Genomic DNA, 24,293 nt, shown 5'->3' with positions numbered 1-24,293 from the left:
TCGCTGTTCTCATTTCTACTACTTCTCATTACCTTCGTCTTTCTCCGATTTACTCTCAAACCATACTGTGTACTCATTAGACTGTTCATTCCGTTCAGCAGATCATTTAATTCTTCTTCACTTTCACTCAGGATAGCAATGTCATCAGCGAATCGTATCATTGATATCCATTCACCTTGTATTTTAATTCCACTCCTGAACCTTTCTTTTATTTCCATCATTGCTTCCTCGATGTACAGATTGAAGAGTAGGGGCGAAAGGCTACAGCCTTGTCTTACACTCTTCTTAATACGAGCACTTCGTTCTTGATCGTCCACTCTTATTATTCCCTCTTGGTTGTTGTACATATTGTATATGACCCGTCTCTCCCTATAGCTTACCCCTACTTTTTTCAGAATCTCGAACAGCTTGCACCATTTTATATTGTCGAACGCTTTTTCCAGGTAGACAAATCCTATGAAAGTGTCTTGATTTTTCTTTAGCCTTCCTTCCATTATTAGCCGTAGCGTCAGAATTGCCTCTCTCGTCTCTTTACTTTTCCTAAAGCCTGACTGATCGTCACCTAGCGCATTCTCAATTTTCTTTTCCATTCTTCTGTATATTATTCTTGTAAGCAGCTTCGATGCATGAGCTGTTAAGCTGATTGTACGATAATTCTCGCACTTGTCAGCTCTTGCCGTCTTCGGAATTGTGTGGATGATGCTTTTCCGAAAGTCAGATGGTATATCGCCAGACTCATATATTCTACACACCAACGTGAATAGTCGTTTTGTTGCTACTTCCCCCAATAATTTTAGAAATTCTGATGGAATGTTATCTACCCCTTCTGCCTTATTTGACCGTAAGTCCTCCAAAGCTCTTTTAAATTCCGATTCTAATACTGGATCCCCTATCTCTTCTAAATCGACTCCTTTTTCTTCTTCTATCACATCTGACAAATCTTCACCCTCATAGAGGCTTTCAATGTATTCTTTCCACCTGTCTGCTCTCTCGTCTGTATTTAACAGTGAAATTCCCGTTGCACTCTTAATGTTACCACCGTTGCTTTTAATGTCACCAAAGGTTGTTTTGACTTTCCTGTATGCTGAGTCTGTCCTTCCGACAATCATATCTTTTTCGATGTCTTCACATTTTTCCTGCAGCAATTTCGTCTTAGCTTCCCTACACTTTCTATTTATTTCATTCCTCAGCGACTTGTATTTCTGTATTCCTGATTTTCCCGGAACATGTTTGTACTTCCTCCTTTCATCAATCAACTGAAGTATTTCTTCTGTTACCCATGGTTTCTTCGCAGCTACCTTCTTTGTACCTATGTTTTCCTCCTCAACTTCTGTGATGGCCCTTTTTAGAGATGTCCATTCCTCTTCAACTGTACTGCCTACTGCGCTGTTCCTTATTGCTGTATCTATAGCGTTAGAGAACTTCAAATGTATCTCGTCATTCCTTAGTACATCCGCATCCTACTTCTTTGGGTATTGATTCTTCCTGACTAATGTCTTGAACTTCAGCCTACTCTTCATCACTACTATATTGTGATCTGAGTCTATATCTGCTCCTGGGTACGCCTTACAATCCAGTATCTGATTTCGGAATCTCTGTCTGCCCATGATGTAATCTAATTGAAATCTTCCCGTATCTCCCGGCCTTTTCCAAGTATACCTCCGCCTCTTGTGATTCTTGAACAGGGTATTCGCTATTACTAGCTGAAACTTGCTACAGAACTCAATTAGTCTTTCTCCTCTTTCATTCCTTGTCCCAAGCCCATATTCTCCTGTAATCTTTTCTTCTACTCCTTCCCCTACAAATGCATTCCAGTCGCCCATGACTATTAGATTTTCGTCCCCCTTTACATACTGCATTACCCTTTCAATATCCTCATACACTTTCTCTATCTGTTCATCTTCAGCTTGCGACGTCGGCATGTATACCTGAACTATCGTCGTCGGTGTTGGTCTGCTGTCGATTCTGATTAGAACAACCCGGTCACTGAACTGTTCACAGTAACACACCCTCTGCCCTACCTTCCTATTCATAACGAATCCTACACCTGTTATACCATTTTCTGCTGCTGTTGATATTATCCGATACTTATCTGACCAGAAATCCTTGTCTTCTTTCCACTTCACTTCACTGACCCCTACTATATCTAGATTGAGCCTTTGCATTTCCCTTTTCAGATTTTCTAGTTTCCCTACCACGTTCAAGCTTCTGACATTCCACGCCCCGACTCGTAGAACGTTATCCTTTCGTTGATTATTCAATCTTTTTCTCATGGTAACCTCCCCCTTGGCAGTCCCCTCCCGGAGATCCGAATGGGGGACTATTCCGGGATCTTTTGCCAATGGAGAGATCATCATGACACTTCTTCAATTACAGGCCACATGTCCTGTGGATACACGTTACGTGTCTTTAATGCAGTGGTTTCCATTGCCTTCTGCATCCTCCTGTCGTTGATCATTGCTGATTCTTCCGCCTTTAGGGGCAATTTCCCACCCCTAGGACTAGAGAGTGCCCTGAACCTCTATCCGCTCCTCCGCCCTCTTGACAAGGCCGTTGGCAGAATGAGGCTGACTTCTTATGCCGGAAGTCTTCGGCCGCCAGTGCTGATTATTTATCAAAATTTAGGCAGTGGCGGGGATCGAACCCGGGACCGAAGGTGTTTTGATTATGAATCAAAGACGCTACCCCTAGACCACGGTTCCCTACCCACAAAACACATATGCACACAAAAGTCACCAATTCCAGTAAATTCAGGGGTTGGGGGGGGGGGGGCATGAGCTCTGACGCTACATTCAAAAACATAGCAGATGTGTTGGAACTCGCCACTGTGTATCTCGAACCAATCCATCACATTCCTGGCCTTGTGACAAGGCGCATTATGACACTGGCATCGGAAAACATTATCGTCATGAAGAGGTGTACGTGGTCTGCAGCCAGTGTACGATACTCCTTGGCCATCGTAGTGGCTCGCTCGAGTTCCGCTGGACCGGTGGATGCCAACCTGAATGTTCCCCATAGCGTAAGGGAGTCACAGCCAGCTTGTCTCCATCCCGCAATAAAGATGTTAAGGAGCTGCTCCTCTGGAAGACACGGACTCGGCCCTCACATCGGTATGATGAAGGAGGTACTGGGATTGATTAGACCATCCAACGCTGTGCCACTGCGCCAACGTCCAATGCCGATGGTCACGCGCCCATTTGAATCGTAGTCGCTGATGTCCTGGTGCTGGCATTGGCGCATGCATGGGTCATCGACTGTGGAGGCCCGTCGTTAGGAGTGTTCGGTGCACTGCGTGTTGAGAGACTCTTATACTCTGCCCGGCATTAAAGTCTGATGTTAGTTCCGCCACAGTTCGACGCCTGTCATGTTTTATCAATCTGCCTAGCCTGCGACGTTTGACATCTGTAATGAGGGGCTAGCCGACACCACGATGTCTGGACGTGGTTTTACCTCGGTTTCGGCAAATGTTCAAGATACTCACTACAGCACTTCTCAAGCACCCGACGAGTCGTGCGGTTTCCGAAATACTCGTGCTGAACCTCTGGGCTATTACAATCTGTTCTCGGTCAAACTCAGATAGGTCGCGCGCGTCTTCCCCACTCTACACAGGGATAGTACTACATCCACCGTGCGTATGTCTGACCAGCACACATCCCTCGCCAGGTGACACTGTTATCGCCTGAACGGATTTATGTTGATAGTAGGTCGGTGGTCATACTGTTCAGTCTGAACAGCGTATGTATTTACTTTGTTTGTGACTGCATGGTGCTTGTGTTCCATATCTGCGATCTCAGCCAGTTTTTCTTAGCTATAAACGTTTATATACAAGGTAGTATGAGAGATATATTATCACAGGATAGAAACAAACTTTCTTGGGGTTGTACGAGGGTGAGTCAAATGAAAACCTTAAATATTTTTTTAAATATTATTTATTGTGCAGAAGTCGTACAAAGCTGTATCACTTTTCAACATAATCTCCCCCAAGCTCAATGCAAGTCCTCCAGCGCTTACAAAGTGCATAAATTCCTTTAGAAAAAAAACTCTGTTGGTAGTCCGTGCAACCGCTAGTGCACCGTGTGGCGTACCTCTTCATCAGAACGGAACTTCTTTCCTTCCATTGCGTCTTCGAGTGGTCCAAACATATGGAAATCACTTGGGGCAAGGTCTGGTGAGTATGGTGGATGAGGAAGACACTCAAAATGCAGGTCTATGATTGTTGGAACTGTTGTACGAGCAGTGTGGGGCCTTGCATTGTCATGTTGCAAAGGGACACCTGCTGACAGCAATCCACGCCGCTTTGATTTGATTGCAGGCCTCAGATGATTTTTTAGCTGTGTGTATGATGCACTGGTGACAGTGGTCCCTCTAGCCATGTAATGCTCCAAAATGACGGCTTTTTCGTCCCAAAAGAGAGTCAGTATAACCTTCCATGCTGATGGTTCTGTTCGAAAGTTCATTGATTTTGGTGATGAGGAATGGCACCTTCCTTGCTCACTGTCTTCCTTTCCGGTTGGTGAAAGTGAACCCAGGTTTCGTCCCCAGTAACGATTCTTGCAAGGAAGCCATCACCTTCTCGTTCAAAGCGCCGAAGAAGTTCTTCACAAGCATCAACACGTCGTTCTCTCATTTCAAGAGTCAGCTGCTGTAGCACCCATCTTGCAGACACTTTGTGAAACTGGAGCACATCATGCACAATGTGGTGTGCTGACCCACGACTAATCTGCAAACATGCTGCAATGTCATTGAGTGTCACTCGGCGGGTTTCCTTCACTATAGCTTCTACTGCTGTAATGTTCTGTGGAGTCACAACTCGTTGTGCCAGACGTGGACGAGGAGCATCTTCCATTGAAGTCACACCATTTGCGAACTTCCAACTCCATTCGCAGATGTGTTGCTGTGACAAACATGCATCACCGTACTGAACCTTCATTCCTCGATGAATTTCAATACGTTTCACACCTTTATTACGCAAAAACCGAATAACAGAACGCTGTTCTTCCCTGGTGCAAGTCGCAAGTGGGGCGGCCATCTTTATACTGATACTGCGACGGCATGTGTGCATCTTCACTATGCTGCCGCCTCAAGGCCATTCTCCACGCTGATTGTAGCACGCTTACCAACTTACAGGATAACGGTGCGAAATTTCTATTTGTTATTATAAATTTAAGGTTTTCATTTGACTCACCCTCGTATTAAAGGGACAGGTGTGTGGCACTTTAATCGCAACAATTTATGAGGTGATTTGGTAAATGTTTTGCTACAGAACCTTTATGTGTTACGTGCAGTAAGGAATTTTCAAACGTTACGAGGTACTTGACAAGTTGGGGGAAGGTATCAGCTGCGTATTTGTTTGTAGGACGCTGGGAATCATTATAGAACACATTGCCGAATGACAGTCCCTGCAACTTTTTCGTAAACAGTCTTAACCGAACAGGAGTATTAAATCGGAATCAGTCAAAGTAAAGGCGAAGTTAGAGCCGTATTAATCTAGACGGTTTTATTTACAATGACACAGACTCACTCAGGAAATTTATTCCCTTCATTAAGAGGAACAGATGTGCTACAATTGATGCCGTGATGGATCGTCTGAAAGAGTTTTGCCACTCGTGGAGACGTAACACGGCTGTGAGGCGAGCTGTGGATAATTAGACGGAATGTGACGGTGGGCTACGGTTGAAGGCCCGGCGGCCGCTCGTAAAGAGGACGGCGTCGGCATCGGCGTCGGCGCCGGCAGCAACGGGGCGCCGTGTTTACTGAGCGTCCCACGCCACGGCCCGGCCGCCAGCCACCGCCGCAGCCCACGTAAATAATTGGGAGGGGGAGGCCGCCGCCCCCACCCTCTCTCCCGCACGGCCGTAAGCGGTTTACCTCTTTATCTGTTCCCGCTCTCTCAAAAGCGACTACCCGAGATACTCTCTACAGCTCATCATGTGTCCTGCGGCCGCCTTACTGTTAGCTCAAGATAAGCTTAACGCAGGCTCTGAAACTATTTTAACTTAATGGTTATTCATATGTACAGCCTAATTGAGAATTCACTGTATACTTCACTTACGCTACTGGCCATTAAAACTGCTACACCAAGAAGAAATGCAGATGATAAACGGGTATTCATTGGACAAATATATTATACTAAAACTGACATGTGATTACATTTTCACGCGGTTTGGGTGCATAGATCCTGAGAAATCAGTACCCAGAAAAACAACCTCTGCCGGCCGGAGTGGCCGTGCGGTTCTAGGCGCTGCACTCTGGAGCCGAGCGACCGCTACGGTCGCAGGTTCGAATCCTGCCTCGGGCATGGATGTGTGTGATGTCCTTAGGTTAGTTAGGTTTAATCAGTTCTAACTTCTAGGCGACTGGACCTCAGACGTTAAGTCGCATAGTCCTCAGAGCCATTTGAACCAATTACCTCTGGCCGTAATAACGGCCTTGATACGCCTGGGCATTGAGTCAACAGAGCTTGGATGTCGTACAGCTGCCCATGCAGCTTCAACACGATACCACAGTTCATCAAGAGTAGTGACCAGCGTATTGTGACGAGCCAGTTGCTCGGCCACCATTGACCAGACGATTTCAATTGGTGAGAGATCTGGAGAATGTGTTGGCTAGGGCAGCAGTCGAACACTTTCTGTATCCAGAAAGGCGCGTACAGGACCTGCAACATGCGGTCGTGCATTATCCTGTTGAAATGAAGGGTTTCGCAGGGATCGAATGAAGGGTAGACCCACGGGTCGTAACACATCTGAAATATAACGTCCACTGTTCAAAGTGCCATCAATGCGAACAAGAGGTGACCGAGACGTGTAACCAATGGCACCCCATACCATTGCACCGGGTGATACGCCAGTATGGCGATGACGAATACACGCTTCCAATGTGCGTTCACCGCGATGTCGCCAAACACGGATGCGACCATCATGATGCTATAAACAGAACCTGGATTCATCCTAAAAAATGACGTTTCGCCATTCGTGCACCCAGGTTCGTCGTTGAGTACACCATCGCAGGCGCTCCTGTCTGTGATGTAGCGTCAAGGGTAACCGCAGCCATGGTCTCCGAGCTGATGGTCCATGCTGCTGCAAACGTCGTCGAACTGTTCGTGCAGATGATTGTTGTCTTGCAAACGTCCCCATGTGTTGACTCAGGGATCGAGACGTGGCTGTACGATCCGTTACAGCCATGCGGATAAGATGGCTGTCATCTCGACTGCTAGTGATACGAGGCCGTTGGGATCCAGCACGACGTTCCGTATTACCCTCCTGAACCCACCGATTCCATATTCCGCTAACAGTCATTGGATCTCGACGAACGCGAGCAGCATTGTCGCGATACGATAAACCACAATCGTAATAGGCTATAATCCGTGTGGTGTCACCGCCAGACACCACACTTGCTAGGTGGTAGCCTTTAAATCGGCCGCGGTCCATTAGTATACGTCGGACCCGCGTGTCGCCACTATCAGTGATTGCAGACCGAGCACCGCCACACGGCAGGTCTAGAGAGACTTCCTAACACTCGCCCCAGTTGTACAGCCGACTTTGCTAGCGATGGTTCACTGACAAATTACGCTCTCATTTGCCGAGACGATAGTTAGCATAGCCTACAGCTACGTCATTTGCTACGACCTAGCAAGGCGCCATTATCATTTGCTATTCATCTTGTGATGCATGTACCGTCAGACCGATGTTCACCAATTATGGATTAAAGTTAAGTATTCCACAGCTACGTCCTGTTTTTGCTAGTTCATTTCCGTGTCCTGTTCCAGACCTCACGCCAGCCTGCGTGAGCTTAAACGGTGCCTTTCGGCTTCACCTCGTAGTGGCTTGGCTGTCTTGCCAAGTCACAACAATCCGACCTTTGTCAAAGTCGGAAACGAGATGGTACGCATTTCTCCTCCTTACACGAGGCATCACAACAACGTTTCACCAGACAACGCCGGTCGACTGCTGTTTGTGTATGAGAAATCGGTGGGAAACTTTCGTCATGTCAGCATGTCGTAGGTGTCGCCACCGGCGCCAACCTTGTGTGAATGCTCTGAAAAGCTGATCATTTGCATATCACAGCATCTTATTCGTGTCTGTTAAATTTCGCGTCTGTAGCACGTCATCTCCTTGGTGTAGCAATTTTAATGGCCGGTAGTGCATATTTGTGGAAATTACGACACCAAGAAAAAATCATGTGATTACAATGAAATTTATTCCCCAAATTAGTGATCTGGCAATACAGAAGTGATTTGAATTACAGAACTCTACATTCACTTTTACCATGAGATTTCAGTAATGTGTAAGCTGTCACGTGCTGCAGCGAAATTCCTTGAGTGTATAAATTTTACTCTGACTCAGAAAGTTAATTAAAAGCCAGAATGCCTTTAAGATCCAAGTTGTAATCATGTTGCACCGTGGAATGAACAACGTGAAGAATTTACGGCCCTAACTATGGACCATAAAGTGCGGAACAACAAAGGAATACGTTTGATACGAATGGAAGGTGTTTAGAAGAACCAGCTTTGAAATTAACGCATCAACTTATTCAATTAAAACATATATTAAACCGATTTGACAGCGAAATAATATCAATTGACTTCGTAAATGTTCCCTGTGTAAATATTATCAAGTAAACTTATTGGTTTTTAGTGTTACTTAAACGCCGGCTGAAGTGGCCGAGCGGTTCTAGGCGCTGCAGTCTAGAACCGCGAGACCGCTACGGTCGCAGCTTCGAATCCTGCCTCGGGCATGGATGTGTGTGATGTCCTTAGGTTAGTTGGGTTTAAGTAGTTCTAAGTCTAGGGGACTGATGACCGCAGATGTTAAGTCCCATAGTGCTCAGAGCCATGTTTTTGTTACTTAAACGAAAAGAAAACATGTCCCACAGACGCAAATGGCGTTCTCAAAATTTGTGAACCTTTACTAAACGAATACAGTGACTGTTGGCCTTATAGTTATTGAGACACTCACGCATCTACTAAAGTGATGCTGGACTTGAGACTGATGATCGCAGTGATTTGACCAAATGCGGAACAATAGTGGTCCGTAGATGCCGTTTCTGCTAATTAAAATAACCGTAATCAATGTAAGACGTGCTGAACGTCCAATGACGAGGTTCCTTCGTGCACAAAAATTCCGCCAAGTAATGCGCGCCGCGATAAAACGGCAAGCTTTTTCTATTCGCCCTTTGTCTTCCAAAAGAACTGCCACTTCTGCTCCGCCTCTGTGACGTCACAAACATTTTTACCCATCTCGCGTCTTCACGCTCAGCAACTAGCATCGCTTCGGAGTTTCTGTGAAAGTTAAAACTACACCTGAGGCTAGGCTCTTATTTTTCTGCAAGCTGTGTTTCTTTAAGAAAACGTAAGACTATTATCTCCTGAAGGCACTCTTCAGAATAGGAGAAAGCGTCAGCGTTCCACTGACTGTGTCGCTTCTCTGGCTTCAGCTCGGCCGTAAAGTAGGCTCGGTCCCAAACGCACAACAGTTGACTAACCTCAGGCTAACCCGGCGTTGCGACTTTAACTCAGCCAAACACCAGAGACTGCCTGCCGACGTCAGAGAACCACTTGTTTCCTCACATTGGTCACTGCCTTGTCTGTCCTATATTTAGTGATCTTCCCATTCACACTCATTCAGAGAAAGCACAGAGAAAAACAAGGAAGACCAGCACCATGTTAAATATAGTTGATATACAGCTACGAGTCATTATACACAGGCTCTATAATCCACTTCAATTTAATAAAATATTATTATCACGTTCGGTTCTATCATTATCTTCTAATTGGTGCGTTATTGTCATGTTGAATCAAAAGGGATATGCGAAATGGCTTGCCGCTTTTCATTGCAACCAGAGCCTATAGAAGTTGCTTGGAATCAAAGAGGACCTGAATATGCTAGTAGGGAAACACACTGCCACACTATGTGTAGACATATCCAGAAAGTATGCAAAGTGGTTGCCGGAGAATGAACAAGTCGCCGGCCAACCGTATGCCATGCACGTTCCGTGGGTTACATGTAAGGTGAACGTGCAGGCCAGAGAAGCAGCCATACCTATCGTTTATAAAAGGCTTGTACATTCCTCCCCACATGTGGCTGGGCACTTCCTATGGCATATGGAGCTGCCTGCAGAAGAAGAATTGTCTTAGGCTGTAAGACGTCCACGTTGTAGCGCTCGTTGTTCAGATTGCCCTCAGTAAGTGGAAGGCACCCCAAACAATCACATTTGGCGTGTCAGCTCCGCCGCTCAGCAATGCAGTCTGTTGGATAGCTGCCACCCCGGTAGCGTCTACCATCACTGCCGCCACGTAGGACAACCTGAGGCAGGATTCGTCCGAAGACACGACCCTGTGCCGTTGAGCATGTCAGTGACAGCGTTCACATGCTCATAGCGGTCTGAGGCGTTGGTGGTTTCTGGACAAAGGAAGCCGACGCAATGGCAAACGTGCCGCCAGTCAGGTCCTCAGTAGAAGGCGTTCAGCCATCGACACAGACATACCCACAGATACTGCAATGCTCCAACGTCGAGTCAACACCGTGGATGAGGCTGTTGTGTTAGTTATGGCCACGTGGACAAGAGTGAATCTTCACAAGCTGTCGTCACATCATGTGGGCCGATGTCTGCCCGTTGCTGTATATGATCCTCTTCTATCTGTGTGAGCCGCAGTGTTACGGTACGACATAATCGTTTTCCGGAGGGAAATTATTCTGCCTCTTTTGAACTCACTCACATGCCAATATTTTGTCCATTGACATCTCCGGGGACACAAAAGAGGACGCTGCTGAGCCACATGCGCGCCATCTCACTGCAGTCTTAATCACTTCTTATGGTTCCACTTCAAAGGGAGCTCTCTTAATCCACTTTCATTTCTTCTCGTATGGCTTTACTTCGTATCCTCGTTTATATGTAACGCAGATGGCTCCTCTGTGCGTTGTAGTCCCTTGGAAACAGAATACGCATGGTGTGATAATATTTATTTTGTGTAATAAACAGTATCACCTCCTCATCAACTCCATATCCAAGAATAATCTCTGTGAGCGTGAATGTGTGGGTGTGTGTATTCAAAACTGTCAGAGAGAGGAACAAAGACCTTTTTGTACTTTCTGATAGTGTAGTGCCAAAATTGACAAACCTCTCCAGATAAGTCTGGCAAACTTGCTTCTTTGCGAGTCGGAGCGTGCCCACTTTTCCTTTCTGAACTACTGACTATGAACTCCTCCCCCGCTTCATTAAATAGACTAGTCGTTGAGGCAATGATCGCTGGCTGTCATTTTTGGAGGGCATTCTTGGTTCCTCCGCTGAGGTGGTAACCTTGAATGTCCCTTAGAACACGCTTTGGTTCAGTTTCTGTTTCGGTTAGTGAGGGCTGATATTTGTCTTTTGTTAGGAAATCGCTACATTAATTTCATTAAATTCTTTGGAATATATATTATTTAAAATTGCATGGTTTTTTCCATTAATTTTAACAAATGATGTTTGAACTTGAGTTCTTCCTTTATTCATATCAGTACCGACCGTCCCACCAGAACTGCTGTTTCTTTCATTGAAAATCTCTGCATTTATTTCAGAGGTGTGTTTTTTTTAAATTTGCGAGGACAACGATGCTGATGTGAACTAATTTCTTCAAACGTTAGCAGACTGATGATTTCATGTGCTGACCCTCGTGTAACAGTAATATAGTTTGCAAACGCTTAATCGAAGTTACCACCTTCAGTGATCAACTCATGGTCTTGATGTCAATTTCAATCCAGGATTTTGAAGTTGTTTCTCTGCTTATGGTGTAGTAAACTTTTGCAGTCCGACGGCCACCTGTGAACAAAGCACAGATATTGTGAGCACAGGCTTTCCTGCTGAGCAGAAAAGTTCAAATGTTCAAATGTGTGTGAAATCTTATGGGAATTAAGTGCTAAGGTCATCAGTCCCTAAGCTTACACACTACTTAACCTAAATTATCCTAAGGACAAACATACGCACCCATGCCCGGGGGAGAACTCGAACCTCCGCCGGGACCAACCAGCAGAAAAGTGATTTAACACAGAATGAACCCCAATCTGCAGAATATTTTTCAAATATAATTTATTAATTTTAATTATAAGACTCTGAGATCGTCTTCAGTCACTTTGTAGCCCTGTCGCTATCACCTGTGTGGTTCAGTGTAGTGGAGAAGGAACTCTCTCTTTTACTCACATGTTGCGGGGGGGGGGTCTGTTCTAACCTCAGTGAAGGGTTATTCTCCTCTTGTATGGGCTCCCAGTCTTCGTGTTCTTCCGTGTGAAGTCGTTCACGCTGGTTTACCTCTGTAACCTTATTTAAGCATGCTTTCATGAAAATAAGGGACTACATAATTTTAGAACTGGTCTTCATGTGTTTCATGTGGGTTATTGATCATTATAACTAATCAACAGTTTTTATCAGAGTTCCTTTTCAGATATTCGCCACTGCCCATAGCCCAAAATTGTTCTCCCGGAAGATATAAAATAATCTAGTCTTTTCAGATCGAAAATAACATTTAATCGTTTTCCATGTATGGTAGGTGCTCATGTGGCTTGCACATGGTCTCCATGTGGTCTAATCGTATCACAGGGACGTAACCGTTGTGCAGTAAAATATTAGGGTTCTGATGAAGTTAGAAAATCGTCCCGAACGGTCGACGTTCTACATGCAGTGGACAACAGTGAGACAAAATTTACGTAAATTATTTACATCCTCCCTCCTTTAGTCTAGTGCATGTATCAAAGTTCATGGTTATACAACAGCTAGCGTAACTACTCAAGTATAATGATGAGTCGTCTTCAGGGAATAATTAACCCTTTACAGCGAGATCCGAATTAAACTAAAGTTGTACCCTTAGACTACAGAATTTAAGCCAAACCCCTGATAGAAATAATCCCATCAAAGGTAGTAGTACACTTGCACACTATTCTACAAATCCTCCGATTCTGGACCCTGCATGTCAGCAAGGTACTGTACAAGCTGGCGGAGGCTCTGTAATGGTGTGGGGCGCGTGCAGTTGAAGTGATATGGGACCCCTGATACGTCTAGATACGACTCTGACAGGTGACATGTACGTAAGCATCCTGTCTGATCACCTGCAGTCATTCATATCCATTGTGCATTCCGACAGACTTGGGAAATTCCAGCAAGACAATGTGACACCCCACACGTCCAGAATTACTACACAGTGGCTCCAGGAACCTCTTCTGAGTTTAAACACGTCCACTGGCCACCAAACTCCCCATACAGGAACATTATTGAGCATATCTGGGATGCCTTGCAACGTCCTGTTCAGAAGAGATCTCCATACCTTCACACTCACACGGATTTATGGCAGCCCAGCAGGATTCATGGTGTCAGTTCCCTCCAGCACTACTTCAGACATTAATCGAGTCCACGCCACGTTGTGTTGCGGCACTTCTGCATGCTCGCGGGGACCGTGCACGATATTAGGCAGGTGTACCAGTTTCGTTGGCTCTTAAGTGTATTACTCAGACATATTTCGCTGAAGTTTCAGCATCATAGTGGTCTTAATTTTCTTTCTGTTTACAAGGAAAAATGCTCTTTATTACTTGTACACATAAAAATATGAGCTTTTAAGGAAGTATTTACAATTTTAAAAAGATATTGAGATGTTCCTAGTTTTTTTTATGTTGTCACCTGCAACTGTATAGAACTCAATGTAGAGAAGTTACCTACTTCGACATTTGACAACTGGAAATGTTGTTGTTGGGCCTAACATTATTTAATTCTGTGTGGAACATTGTGTGTTTGTGTTTTTATGTGTTTTTGTGTATGTGTGTGTTTGTTTGTGTCTGTGTTTGTGCTTGCAACAGTTTCAGTTAGTTTTTATGGTTTTCTGGCTATTTTCACTGTCAAAAACTGCACTATGTAGCTTTCACTGTCACTGTTTACAAACTATGAAAGCAAGATGGCGGACAATGGAATAGCTGAATGTCTTCTGGGCGCGGGAGTTTTGAATCCTTGTGAATTGTATCTGCCATTGCGCGCGCGCGTGTTTGTGTGTGTGTGTGGGGGGGGGGGGGGGGGGTGAATGGGTTTGGGATTTATTTATTAAATTACTTTTTGTACTCTCTCTCTCTCTCTCTCTCTGTGTTTGTTTGTGTGTGTGTGTGTGTGTGTGTGTGTGTGTGTGTGTGTGTTTTGGTCTCGTCTGATAGTTCTTTGAGAGAAGAGAGTAGTGTTACGTTGCAGTGACTTGTGTATTCATTTATATTTCATATTTGTTTTCCTTCGACAATGACTTTTTGTATCTGGTAGCGTTCTTCAATTATTACGTTTTGTGGGTCGCTGTTGCTTCATTGGAGAATTTTCAAGTCGTTGCTGGTGTCTGTCTGGCTGTATTTCATGTTGCTAAGGTGTTCAGAAAATGTAGAGCGACAGGTGTTACATTTCTGTGTTACAGTATGTGTATCTGGTAGTTAAGGGGCAGCCCAGCGCAGATCGTTTTAGGCCAATATTTTATTGGCTCCATATGTTCCTTAGAGAGTCTATTTTTAAAATTCATTGGTATAAAGTGTGCCAAAAATATTAAAATACTGCATGGGGGTGGCATCCGAGCGCTCGAATGCAATCGATGTGATATTACAATAGTTACTGATGGAATAGGGGTTCTGTTAGTTTCGAATAGTATCAAAGAGGGCATTAGTCACAACTAAAAGACTATTCTCAAAAATATTCCTCTTCGTTACATGATTAGTTTATGGAAAACATCTGAAAGAACGTGCATATCTCGCGTCTCCTTAACTTGTTCTTTCCCTTGTTCTTCTTATATAAAGTAAAACATGAATGTTTGAAAATGACAAATAAACGTGTTTATACGGATAGAAAATGCTCAAAAAGTAATCCCAGTCATGCACAGAACACTTCGACTGGTAAGCAGAAACCTATAATCAATCTAATTTCGTCAAAATGAGAGTGTTTCGATATCAACAAAAAGAAAGACCAACTGTACCAATGAAAGGTTTATTCAATTTCCTTATTGAAAGCTGGCCGGAGTGGCCGAGCGGTTCTAGGCGCTACAGTCTGGAACCGCGTGACCGCTATGGTCGCAGGCTCGAATCCTGCCTCGGGCATGGATGTGTGTGGTGTCCTTAGGTTAGTTAGGTTTAAGTAGTCATAAGTTCTAGGGGACTGATGACCTCAGAAGTTAAGTCCCACAGTGCACAGAGCCATTTTAACCATTTTGAACCTTATTAAAAATCACAAGTTGGCACTTTAAACGCTTGTATTTTCAAAACAACATTTCCAGCTTAGCCGTAGCTATAACTCATGAAATATACAAGCAGTTACATTTTACCATTTTGTAACTTGTGAGTCGCCGTTCTTTCTACTGATTTATAGTGCATGTCTTTTTTGTCGAAAAAACATTTATTTCAAAGTGACGTCAGTTTTGTTAAAAACCATTTTTTAAATATCCTGAGGTACTACGGTAGACAATATCATCAGTTTCAAAGCAGTTTTTGAAATTTTGTTCTAAGCTGACGATTGTCCCTTTCATATTCCCACTAACTGCCCTCGCACTTGTGGAAGGCTTTTCGTCGGTGTCGTGTAGTGTCCTGTGTGTGCAAATTTTTTACTTAAAAAAGTACGCAGTATAATCTTAAGGTGTAAAGTAACGGTCTAGAGTCAGTTTTACAATGAGTTTGTTATTTTATTAAAAAAGTCGTGAATGTCGGTTCCAAAATTGAGCGTCACTCTCGTCTACCCCCTTAAAGAAATTTGCTTGTTTGTCCTGCACTGTCTGAAAACAAATCGTAACACCAAAAACAAATTTTGTGTAGAGTAAGGAAATTTAGGGAATGGGTAACATATTTAACTGATTAACATTGTCAAGATTGAAGGTTAATGTAAGCGCGAGGTAAGGTGGTGCAAACGAGAAACGCTGCTACTTTAATAACCAGTGTAACCGCCTGAATGTTGAATATAAGCATGCAAACGTGCATCTACTGTGTTGTACAGGTGCTAATTGACAGTTTGTGGGATGGAGTTCGGTGTCTGTTGCACTTGGTCAGGCAATACAGGGCCTGTTAGCGCTGGTTGTGGATAACGCTGGTTCAAAATGGTTCAAATGGCTCTGAGCACTATGGGACTTAACATCTATGGTCATCAGTCCCCTAGAACTTAGAACTACTTAAACCTAACTAACCTAAGGACATCACACAACATCCAGCCATCACGAGGCAGAGAAAATCCCTGACCCCGCCGGGAATCGAACCCGGGAACCATGAGCTGCGGGCGGATGACGCTGAGGTTGTCGTCCAATGATGTCGCATTTGTGCTCGACGGGAGAAGGAGTTGGTGATAGAGCAGGTCAAGGCAACATGCTGACGTTCTGTAGAAGATGTTGGGATAAATCAGTAGAAGGTGGACGATTGGTATCCTGTTGGAAAACACCCCCTGGAATGCTGTTGATAAATGGCAGCACAACAGATCGAACCACCAGGCTGACGAACAAGTTTATAGTCATGGTGCGTGGGGTAATCACGAGACCGCTCCTGCCGTCATACGAAATCGCACGTCAGACAGTAACTCCTGGTGTAGGTGCAGTGTGTGTAGCACGCAGACAAGTTGGTTGCAGGCCCTCAACTGACCTCCTTCTAACCAATACTCAGCCATCACAGGCACTGGCACCGGTTTTCACCAGAAAAAACAACAGCCCTCCCCCTGTCCTCCAGCAAGCTCTTGCTTGACATCAATGAAGCGGCAAATGTAGCTGGTTTTGGGGTCAGTGGAATTCACGCTGCTGTGCGTCTGGCTAGGAGCTGTCGTTGGAGTAACCGATTTGTAACAGTTCGTTCTGTCGCAGTGATGCCAACCGCTGCTCATATTGCTGCTGCAGATGTAGTAGGATCCGCCAGAGCCACACGCCGAACACAATGGTCTTTGCTCTCCACAGCTCTGTTTTCTTGTGACCGTGCATTCTCGTGACTACCGCTACCAACAGTCATGTACAGTGGCTGTATTTCTCCGAAGTCTTTCCGCAATATCCCAGAAGGAGCATCCAGCTTGCTGTAGCCCCGTTAGGCGAACTCGTTCAAATTCAGTGAGGCGCTAACATCAACTCACCACGTCTCAAAGGTAGATAACGCTTGTGAACGTTACAGGGTGTTAGCAAATCTGATTTGCATCCTCATAGGAGCGCTACTAGCACTGCTATTATGCGACTGGCGCGAAATTTTAATAGACATTGTAAGTAGGCTGTTTAGGTTTTTATGTTGGTAACATCACGTAGCGCTCTGTATGAAAATCACTGACTGTGCTGTGTGCAGTCTGTGGCTGGTTGGCATTGTTGGAATATTCGCCGTTGTAGTGTTGGGCAGTTGGATGCGAACAGCGCGTAGCGTTGCGCAGTTAGAGGTGAACCGCCAGCAATGGTGGATGTGGGGAGAGAAATGGCAGAGTTTTGAGAGCGGACGATCTAGACGTGTGTCTATCACAAAAAGGAAATTTGTAAGACTGGATGTCATGAACTGATATATACTCTGCCATCTCTCTCCCCACATCCACCACTGCTGACGGAATGACTTTTGAACACTATTAAGGTAAATACATTGTTTGTTCTCCATCAAAATCTTTCATTTGCTAACTATGCCTATCAGTAGTTAGTGCCTTCAGTAGTTAGAATCTTTTATTTAGCTGGCAGTATTGGCGCTCGCACGTGTATTCAGGGGATTCTTTGATGACACTGATCACTGTTTAATCTGCAGTGAAATTGGTATTGTGAGGCCGAAAGTGCAGAAGGTCAGGTCCATATGTAGGTCGATAAGAGTGGAGAAACTTCAGGATAAGGAAATCAGGCACAAGTACATAACAGTGATCTCAGAAAGGTACCAGTTAGTTGAATGTAGTCAATTACAGTCATTGGAAAAGGAATGGACAAGGTACAGGGACACAGTACTAGAAGTGGCTAAAGAATGTCTTGGAACAGTAGTGTGTAAAGGTAGAATGAAGCAAACAGCTTGGTGGAATGACACAGTCAAGGCAGCCTGTAAAAGGAAAAAGAAGGCGTATCAAAAACGGCTACATGCTAGAACTCAGGTAGACAGAGAAAGTTATGTTGAACAAAGAAACAAAGTCCAACCGATAATTGCAGCATCCAAGAAGAAATATTGGGAACACTTTGGAAACAGGTTGGAGAATTTGGATCAAGCTGCTGGAAAACCATTCTGCTGCTGGTGAATCCTGTTAATGCCTTGGGAAGATGGAGGGAATATTTTAAAGAGTTGCTCAATGTAGGTGAAAAAAAATTGGTTCAAAAGGCTCTGAGCCCTATGGGACTTAACTTCTGAGGTCATCAGTCCCCTAGAACTTAGAACTACTTAAACCTAACTAACCTAATGACATTACACACATCCATGCCCGAGGCAGGATTCGAACCTGCGACCGTAGCGGTCGCGCGTTTCCAGACTGTAGCGCCTAGAACCGCTCGGCCCCCTCGGCCGGCGTAGGTGAAAATACGATCAGTAATGTTTCAGATTTCGATGTACAATGGAATAGGAATGATGATGGAAATAGGATCACATTTGAGGAAGTGGAGAAAACGATCAATAGATTGCAGTGCAACAAAGCGGCTGGTCGGCCGCAGTGGCCGTGCGGTTAAAGGCGCTGCAGTCTGGAACCGCAAGACCGCTACGGTCGCAGGTTCGAATCCTGCCTCGGGCATGGATGTTTGTGATGTCCTTAGGTTAGTTAGGTTCAACTAGTTCTAAGTTCTAGGGGACTAATGACCACAGCAGTTGAGTCCCATAGTGCTCAGAGCCATTTGAACCATTTTTGAACAAAGCGGCTGGGGTGGATGAAATTAAGTCGGAACTCATCAAATACAGTGGAATGTCTTAAATTGCTACACAGGATAATTGGAACGGCGTGGGAGTCGGGACAGGTTCCATCAGACTGGACGAAAGCAGTAATCACACCAATCTTTAAATATGGAAAAAGAAAAGATTGTAACAAGTACAGAGGTATCTCTTTAATCAGTGTTGTGGGTAAAATCTTCTCAGGTATTGTTGAAAGGATAGTGCGAGTATTAGTTGAGGACAAATTGGATGAAAATCAGTGTGGGTTTAGGCCTCTTAGAGGTTGTCAGGACCGGATCTTTAGCTTACGGTAAATAATGGAGAAGTGTTATGAGTGCAACAGGGAATTGTATCTATGCTTTATAGATCTAGAAAAGGCATATGACCGGGTTCCTAGGAGGAAGTTATTGTCTGTTTTACGAGATTATGGAATAGGAGGCAAACTTTTGCAAGCAATTTAAGGTCTTCACATAGATAGCCAGGCAGCAGTTAGAGTTGACGGTAAATTGAGTTCATGGTTCAGAGTAGTTTCAGGGGTAAGACAAGGCTGCAACCTGTCTCCACTGTTGTTCATATTATTTATGGATCATGTGTTGGAAACAATAGACTGGCTGGGTGAGATTAAGATATGTGAACACAAAATAAGCAGTCTCGCATATGCGGATGACTTAGTTGTGATGGCAGATTCGATTGAAAGTGTGCAAAGTAATATTTCAGAGCTAGATCAGAAATGTAAGGACTATGGTATGAAGACTAGCATCTCCAAAACGAAAGTAATGTCAGTGGGAAAGAGATATAAACGGATTGAGTGCCAAATAGGAGGAACAAAGTTAGAGCAGGTGGACGGTTCCAACTACTTAGGATGCATATTCTCACAGAATAGCAACATAGTGAAAGAGCTGGAAGCGAGATGTAGCAGAGCTAATGCAGTGAGCGCTCAGCTACGATCTACTCTCACCTGTAGGAAGGAAGTCAGTACAAAGGCTAAGTTATCTGTGCACCGTTCAATCTTTCGACCAACTTTGTTGTATTGGAGCGAAATCTGGGTGGATTCAGATTACCTTATCAATAAGGTTGAGGTTACGGATATGAAAGTAGCTAGGATTATTGCAGGTACTAGTAGATGGGAACAATGGCAGGAGGGTGTCCACAATGAGAAAATCAAAGAAAAACTGGGAATGAACTCTATTGATGTCGCAGTCAGGGCGAACAGGCTTAGATGGTGGGGTCATGTTACACGCATGGGGGAAGCAAGGTTACCCAAGAGACTCATGGGTTCAGCATTAGAGGGTAGGAGGAGTCGGGGTAGACCAAGGAGAAGGTACCTGGATTCGGTTAAGAATTATTTTGAGGTAATAGACTTAACATCAGAAGAGGCACCAATGTTAGCACTGAATAGCGGATCACGGAGGAATTTTATAAGGGGGACTATTCTCCAGACTGAACGCTGAAAGGCGTAATCAGTCTTAAATGATGATGATGATGATATTGGCGCTCGCTGTATTGCAGTAGTTCGAGTAACGAAGATTTTTGTGAGGTAAGTGATTCATGAAAGGTATAGGTTATTGTTAGTCAGGGCCATTCTTTTGTATGTATTATTGAAAGTCAGATTGCGCTGCGCTAAAAATATTGTGTGTCAGTTTAGTGTTGATCAGAAGAAGTAAAGACAGAAACGTCTGAGTAGGTTGAGTTTTGCTCAGCTGTTTGAGTATCAAATAACGTAGAAGCTTACCAGCACTGTAGTTCATAATTTTTTTTTTCTAAGGGGATGTTTCAACATCTAGTTTCAGATATAGAAACACGTCTAGCAACTTTAGTTTATATTTCTGAGTTCCCTTTTGGTGCTGCGATTCTTTTTCCCGTCAGTGTATATAAATCTATTAGCGCTTCTGCAATGTTCGTTGGTAAACACGTTATGTTTTATGTTTGTGTTTGTTTTGGTTGCTCTTAGTTTTCTCTGTAGCCGGCCGCTGTGACCGAGTGGCTCTTGGCGCTTCAGTCCGGAACTGCGCGACTGCTACGGTCGCAGGTTCGAATCCTGTCTCGGGCATGGATGTGTGTGGTGTCCTTAGGTTAGTTAGGTTTAAGTAGTTCTACCTTCTAGGGGACTGATGACCTCAGATGTTAAGTCCCATAGTGCTCAGAGCCATTTGAACCAATTTTTTCTGCGTACTGAGGTATCAGTTCTGTAGGCAGTTTTTAGATCTTGTTTTTGAGTATAATAAATAACTTCACTTCTGAGATGACAATTAATACTTTGCCGCTAACGCTCGTGCAAAAGAAACTAATCGGTAGACGACGTTGTGCGCGTGCCCGTGGGTGGAATGTTGTTGTTAGGAGGACACGTCTTTGGCTGGAGCGCGGCGAAGAGCAGCCCGCGGCTGTTTGCGAGCGGACGGAAATACGGCGGCCCGCTCGGTGCGTGGCGGGGTGCGTGACGCAGGCCGCGTGACGCAGGCGGCCGGCGCTGCCCGCGGCGCTGGCCGGCCATTAGCGCGCTGCGCCGCCGGCGGATGAGTTGCGACCGCACCTGCTAGCTGCTACGCCCACGCGCAAATATTTGCGCAGCTGGACAATGCGCGCATCAATATGGCGGGTTAATGGCCGGCTATTTCCAGCGCCGCGTCGTCTCCGGCTGGCGCCCCTCTCGCTGTGCGCGGATGACGCCGCTTTGTTAGTGGCTTCCGCAGTCCGCTGCCTGCATAGCTCCGGTAAACAGCGCGTCCCGACACTCGCGGCACTCGTCGGCAGGTCGAGCAACAGTGACTGCTGTGGGGCAATGGTCTAATAAACCGAGCTAGTCGTGCTCTAATTCACTTACTGCACAGTACGAGGGTTGCCCAGAAAGTAATGCACCGCATTTTTGTTCGACAATTCGTTATTGAACGTGATGAGAATTACGCAAGCGAAAGAATGGTGTTTTATCTACACGCACTATTTTTCCGCGCAATCTCCGACCCGTTCTATGGCCTTCCTCTAACGCGAAACAACGTAATTTTTATGTAATTTATGTAATTATAAAATACGTTTTAGTTACCGGTCGTGGTCGCTGAATACAATACGAAAAGAACCAGAAGTCCAGAGTTCAGGTTTGAAACAGATCCAGAATGGGCGTGTGTACCGAACGAGACGAACAACAACTCGGTACTGAACTAACTGGGCACAGTAGGCAGTGTAACTGCGACGAATGGCCGCGCGGAGGACGAGTTCGGCCGAGGGAGACCGAGACAGAGACGGGAACGGGACCGAGGCTGGAACTAGACCGGTCGACGTGCCGTTGCGGGAACGAGGCCGACCGTTACCCGTTCCCGGGAACTGTAAGTAGAATGCCGCGACCCAAGTGAACTATGAAAGACCGTTCTTTACAATTCGTTCCTCGTTTCTTCCGTTCATCTTGGTGAACCGTTCATTTGCACACGTTAGTTCGCGAACGACCCATCTCTATTCACTTGGCATAAGGGTTCGTGAATATTCCCTACAGTTTCTTTCTCTGCAGTGAGAAATTGCATGACGGCACGCTGGTTGTAACGTACATCACCTACAGACTCCATTTTGAAACTGTCCTGCAGCTACGCTATCTGTCGCCAGTGACGAAAAGTAGGCGCGTTCATTCAGGAGACTTCAAGTAATACATACGTAACGTTCCGCATTCGTAGCATTGTTTTCGGCTGAGAAAAACAATGCAGTGCTTTACTTTGTGGGCAACCCTCGTATGAGGGTTACTAAAGAGTGTCATTGTTTTGTCGACTCGTATAAGAAATCCAGAAGTGGTTAAAACGTTGCTTGAATACCACGGGCGTCCAGTAAGTAATGCAGCACACTATTTTTGTAGAAAGCAGCTTGGTTTTATTCAGGATTTCAATTCAACATATTATTCCCCACTCTTCTGGTCACAAAACATTATTTTTCAACATAATCTCCGTTCAATCCCCTTACTGGAAGGCCCTGTATACCCGCATGGTACCACTCCACTGGTCGACGTTGGAGCCAGTGCCTTGCCGTATCAACAACCTCCCCATTGTTGTGGACTGAGAGCGCGCGCTTTTATGAAAATCTCGCTGCCGCTGAAAAAGACTAATAAAACTGTCCTAGTAGGACGTATGCGTGGGACTCTAGGGCAGCAGACACACAAGAAAAATTAATAATAAAATACACTGTGTAAGAGGTCCGAGCAGATGTAATTTTATGTAAGAGGTCCGAGCAGATGTAATTTTGATGTATTGCTCATGCGCTGCCTGCGATATCCAAGGTATAAGAGAATCTCTGACCAGAGAGCAGTGTTGACTGCAGTAGGAACTGTGTAGCTGTAGCAGAAAGTTGTTGCTAGTCTGCAGTCTGCTCTGGTGTATCGTGTTGGATGGGCCGGTCGCGGTGCAGCGATGCCGGAGCCTGAGTATTATTGTATAAGGTAAAAAGCAGCCTCGCGCATATGTAGTAATGTTATCTCAACTCCCATGTAAATGTTTTAAAGATGTCCAAATAATAATCTTTCTCATATAAAGTAATTTTTTAACAACCATTCATTTCAATTTAAAGAATTTTCTAATTTCTCCAATCCATGATCATCCCGATTATTGCAAAAGAAAAATCAGTTGTTTCCCTTTCATAAAAGACAAATCTATCGGCCAGCATTGCACAGGGCTGCGCCAGAAAAAAATTATTGCAAGAGCAGATATACAGGGCTATTACAAATGATTGAAGTCATTTCATAAATTCACTGTAGCTCCATTCATTGACATATGGTCACGACACACTACAGATACGTAGAAAAACTCGTAAAGTTTTGTTCGGCTGAAGCCGCACTTCAGGTTTCTGCCGCCAGAGCGCTCGAGAGCGCAGTGAGACAAAATGGCGACAGGAGCCGAGAAAGCGTATGTCGTACTTGAAATGCACTCACATCAGTCAGTCATAACAGTGCAACGACACTTCAGGACGAAGTTCAACAAAGATCCACCAACTGCTAACTCCATTCGGCGATGGTATGCGCAGTTTAAAGCTTCTGGATGCCTCTGTAAGGAGAAATCAACGGGTCGGCCTGCAGTGAGCGAAGAAACGGTTGAACGCGTGCGGGCAAGTTTCACGCGTAGCCCGCGGAAGTCGACGAATAAAGCAAGCAGGGAGCTAAACGTACCACAGCCGACGGTTTGGAAAATCTTACGGAAAAGGCTAAAGCAGAAGTCTTACCGTTTACAATTGCTACAAGCCCTGACACCCGATGACAAAGTCAAACGCTTTGAATTTTCGGCGCGGTTGCGACAGCTCATGGAAGAGGATGCGTTCAGTGCGAAACTTGTTTTCAGTGATGAAGCAACATTTTTTCTTAATGGTGAAGTGAACAGACACAATGTGCGAATCTGGGCGGTAGAGAGTCCTCACGCATTCGTGCAGAAAATTCGCAATTCACCAAAAGTTAACGTGTTTTGTGCAATCTCACGGTTTACAGTTTACGGCCCCTTTTTCTTCTGCGAAAAAAAACGTTGCAGGACACGTGTATCT

This window comes from Schistocerca piceifrons, chromosome 4 (assembly GCF_021461385.2).
Source record: "Schistocerca piceifrons isolate TAMUIC-IGC-003096 chromosome 4, iqSchPice1.1, whole genome shotgun sequence".
Taxonomy (NCBI): domain Eukaryota; kingdom Metazoa; phylum Arthropoda; class Insecta; order Orthoptera; family Acrididae; genus Schistocerca; species Schistocerca piceifrons.
This window is presented reverse-complemented; position numbering follows the sequence as displayed.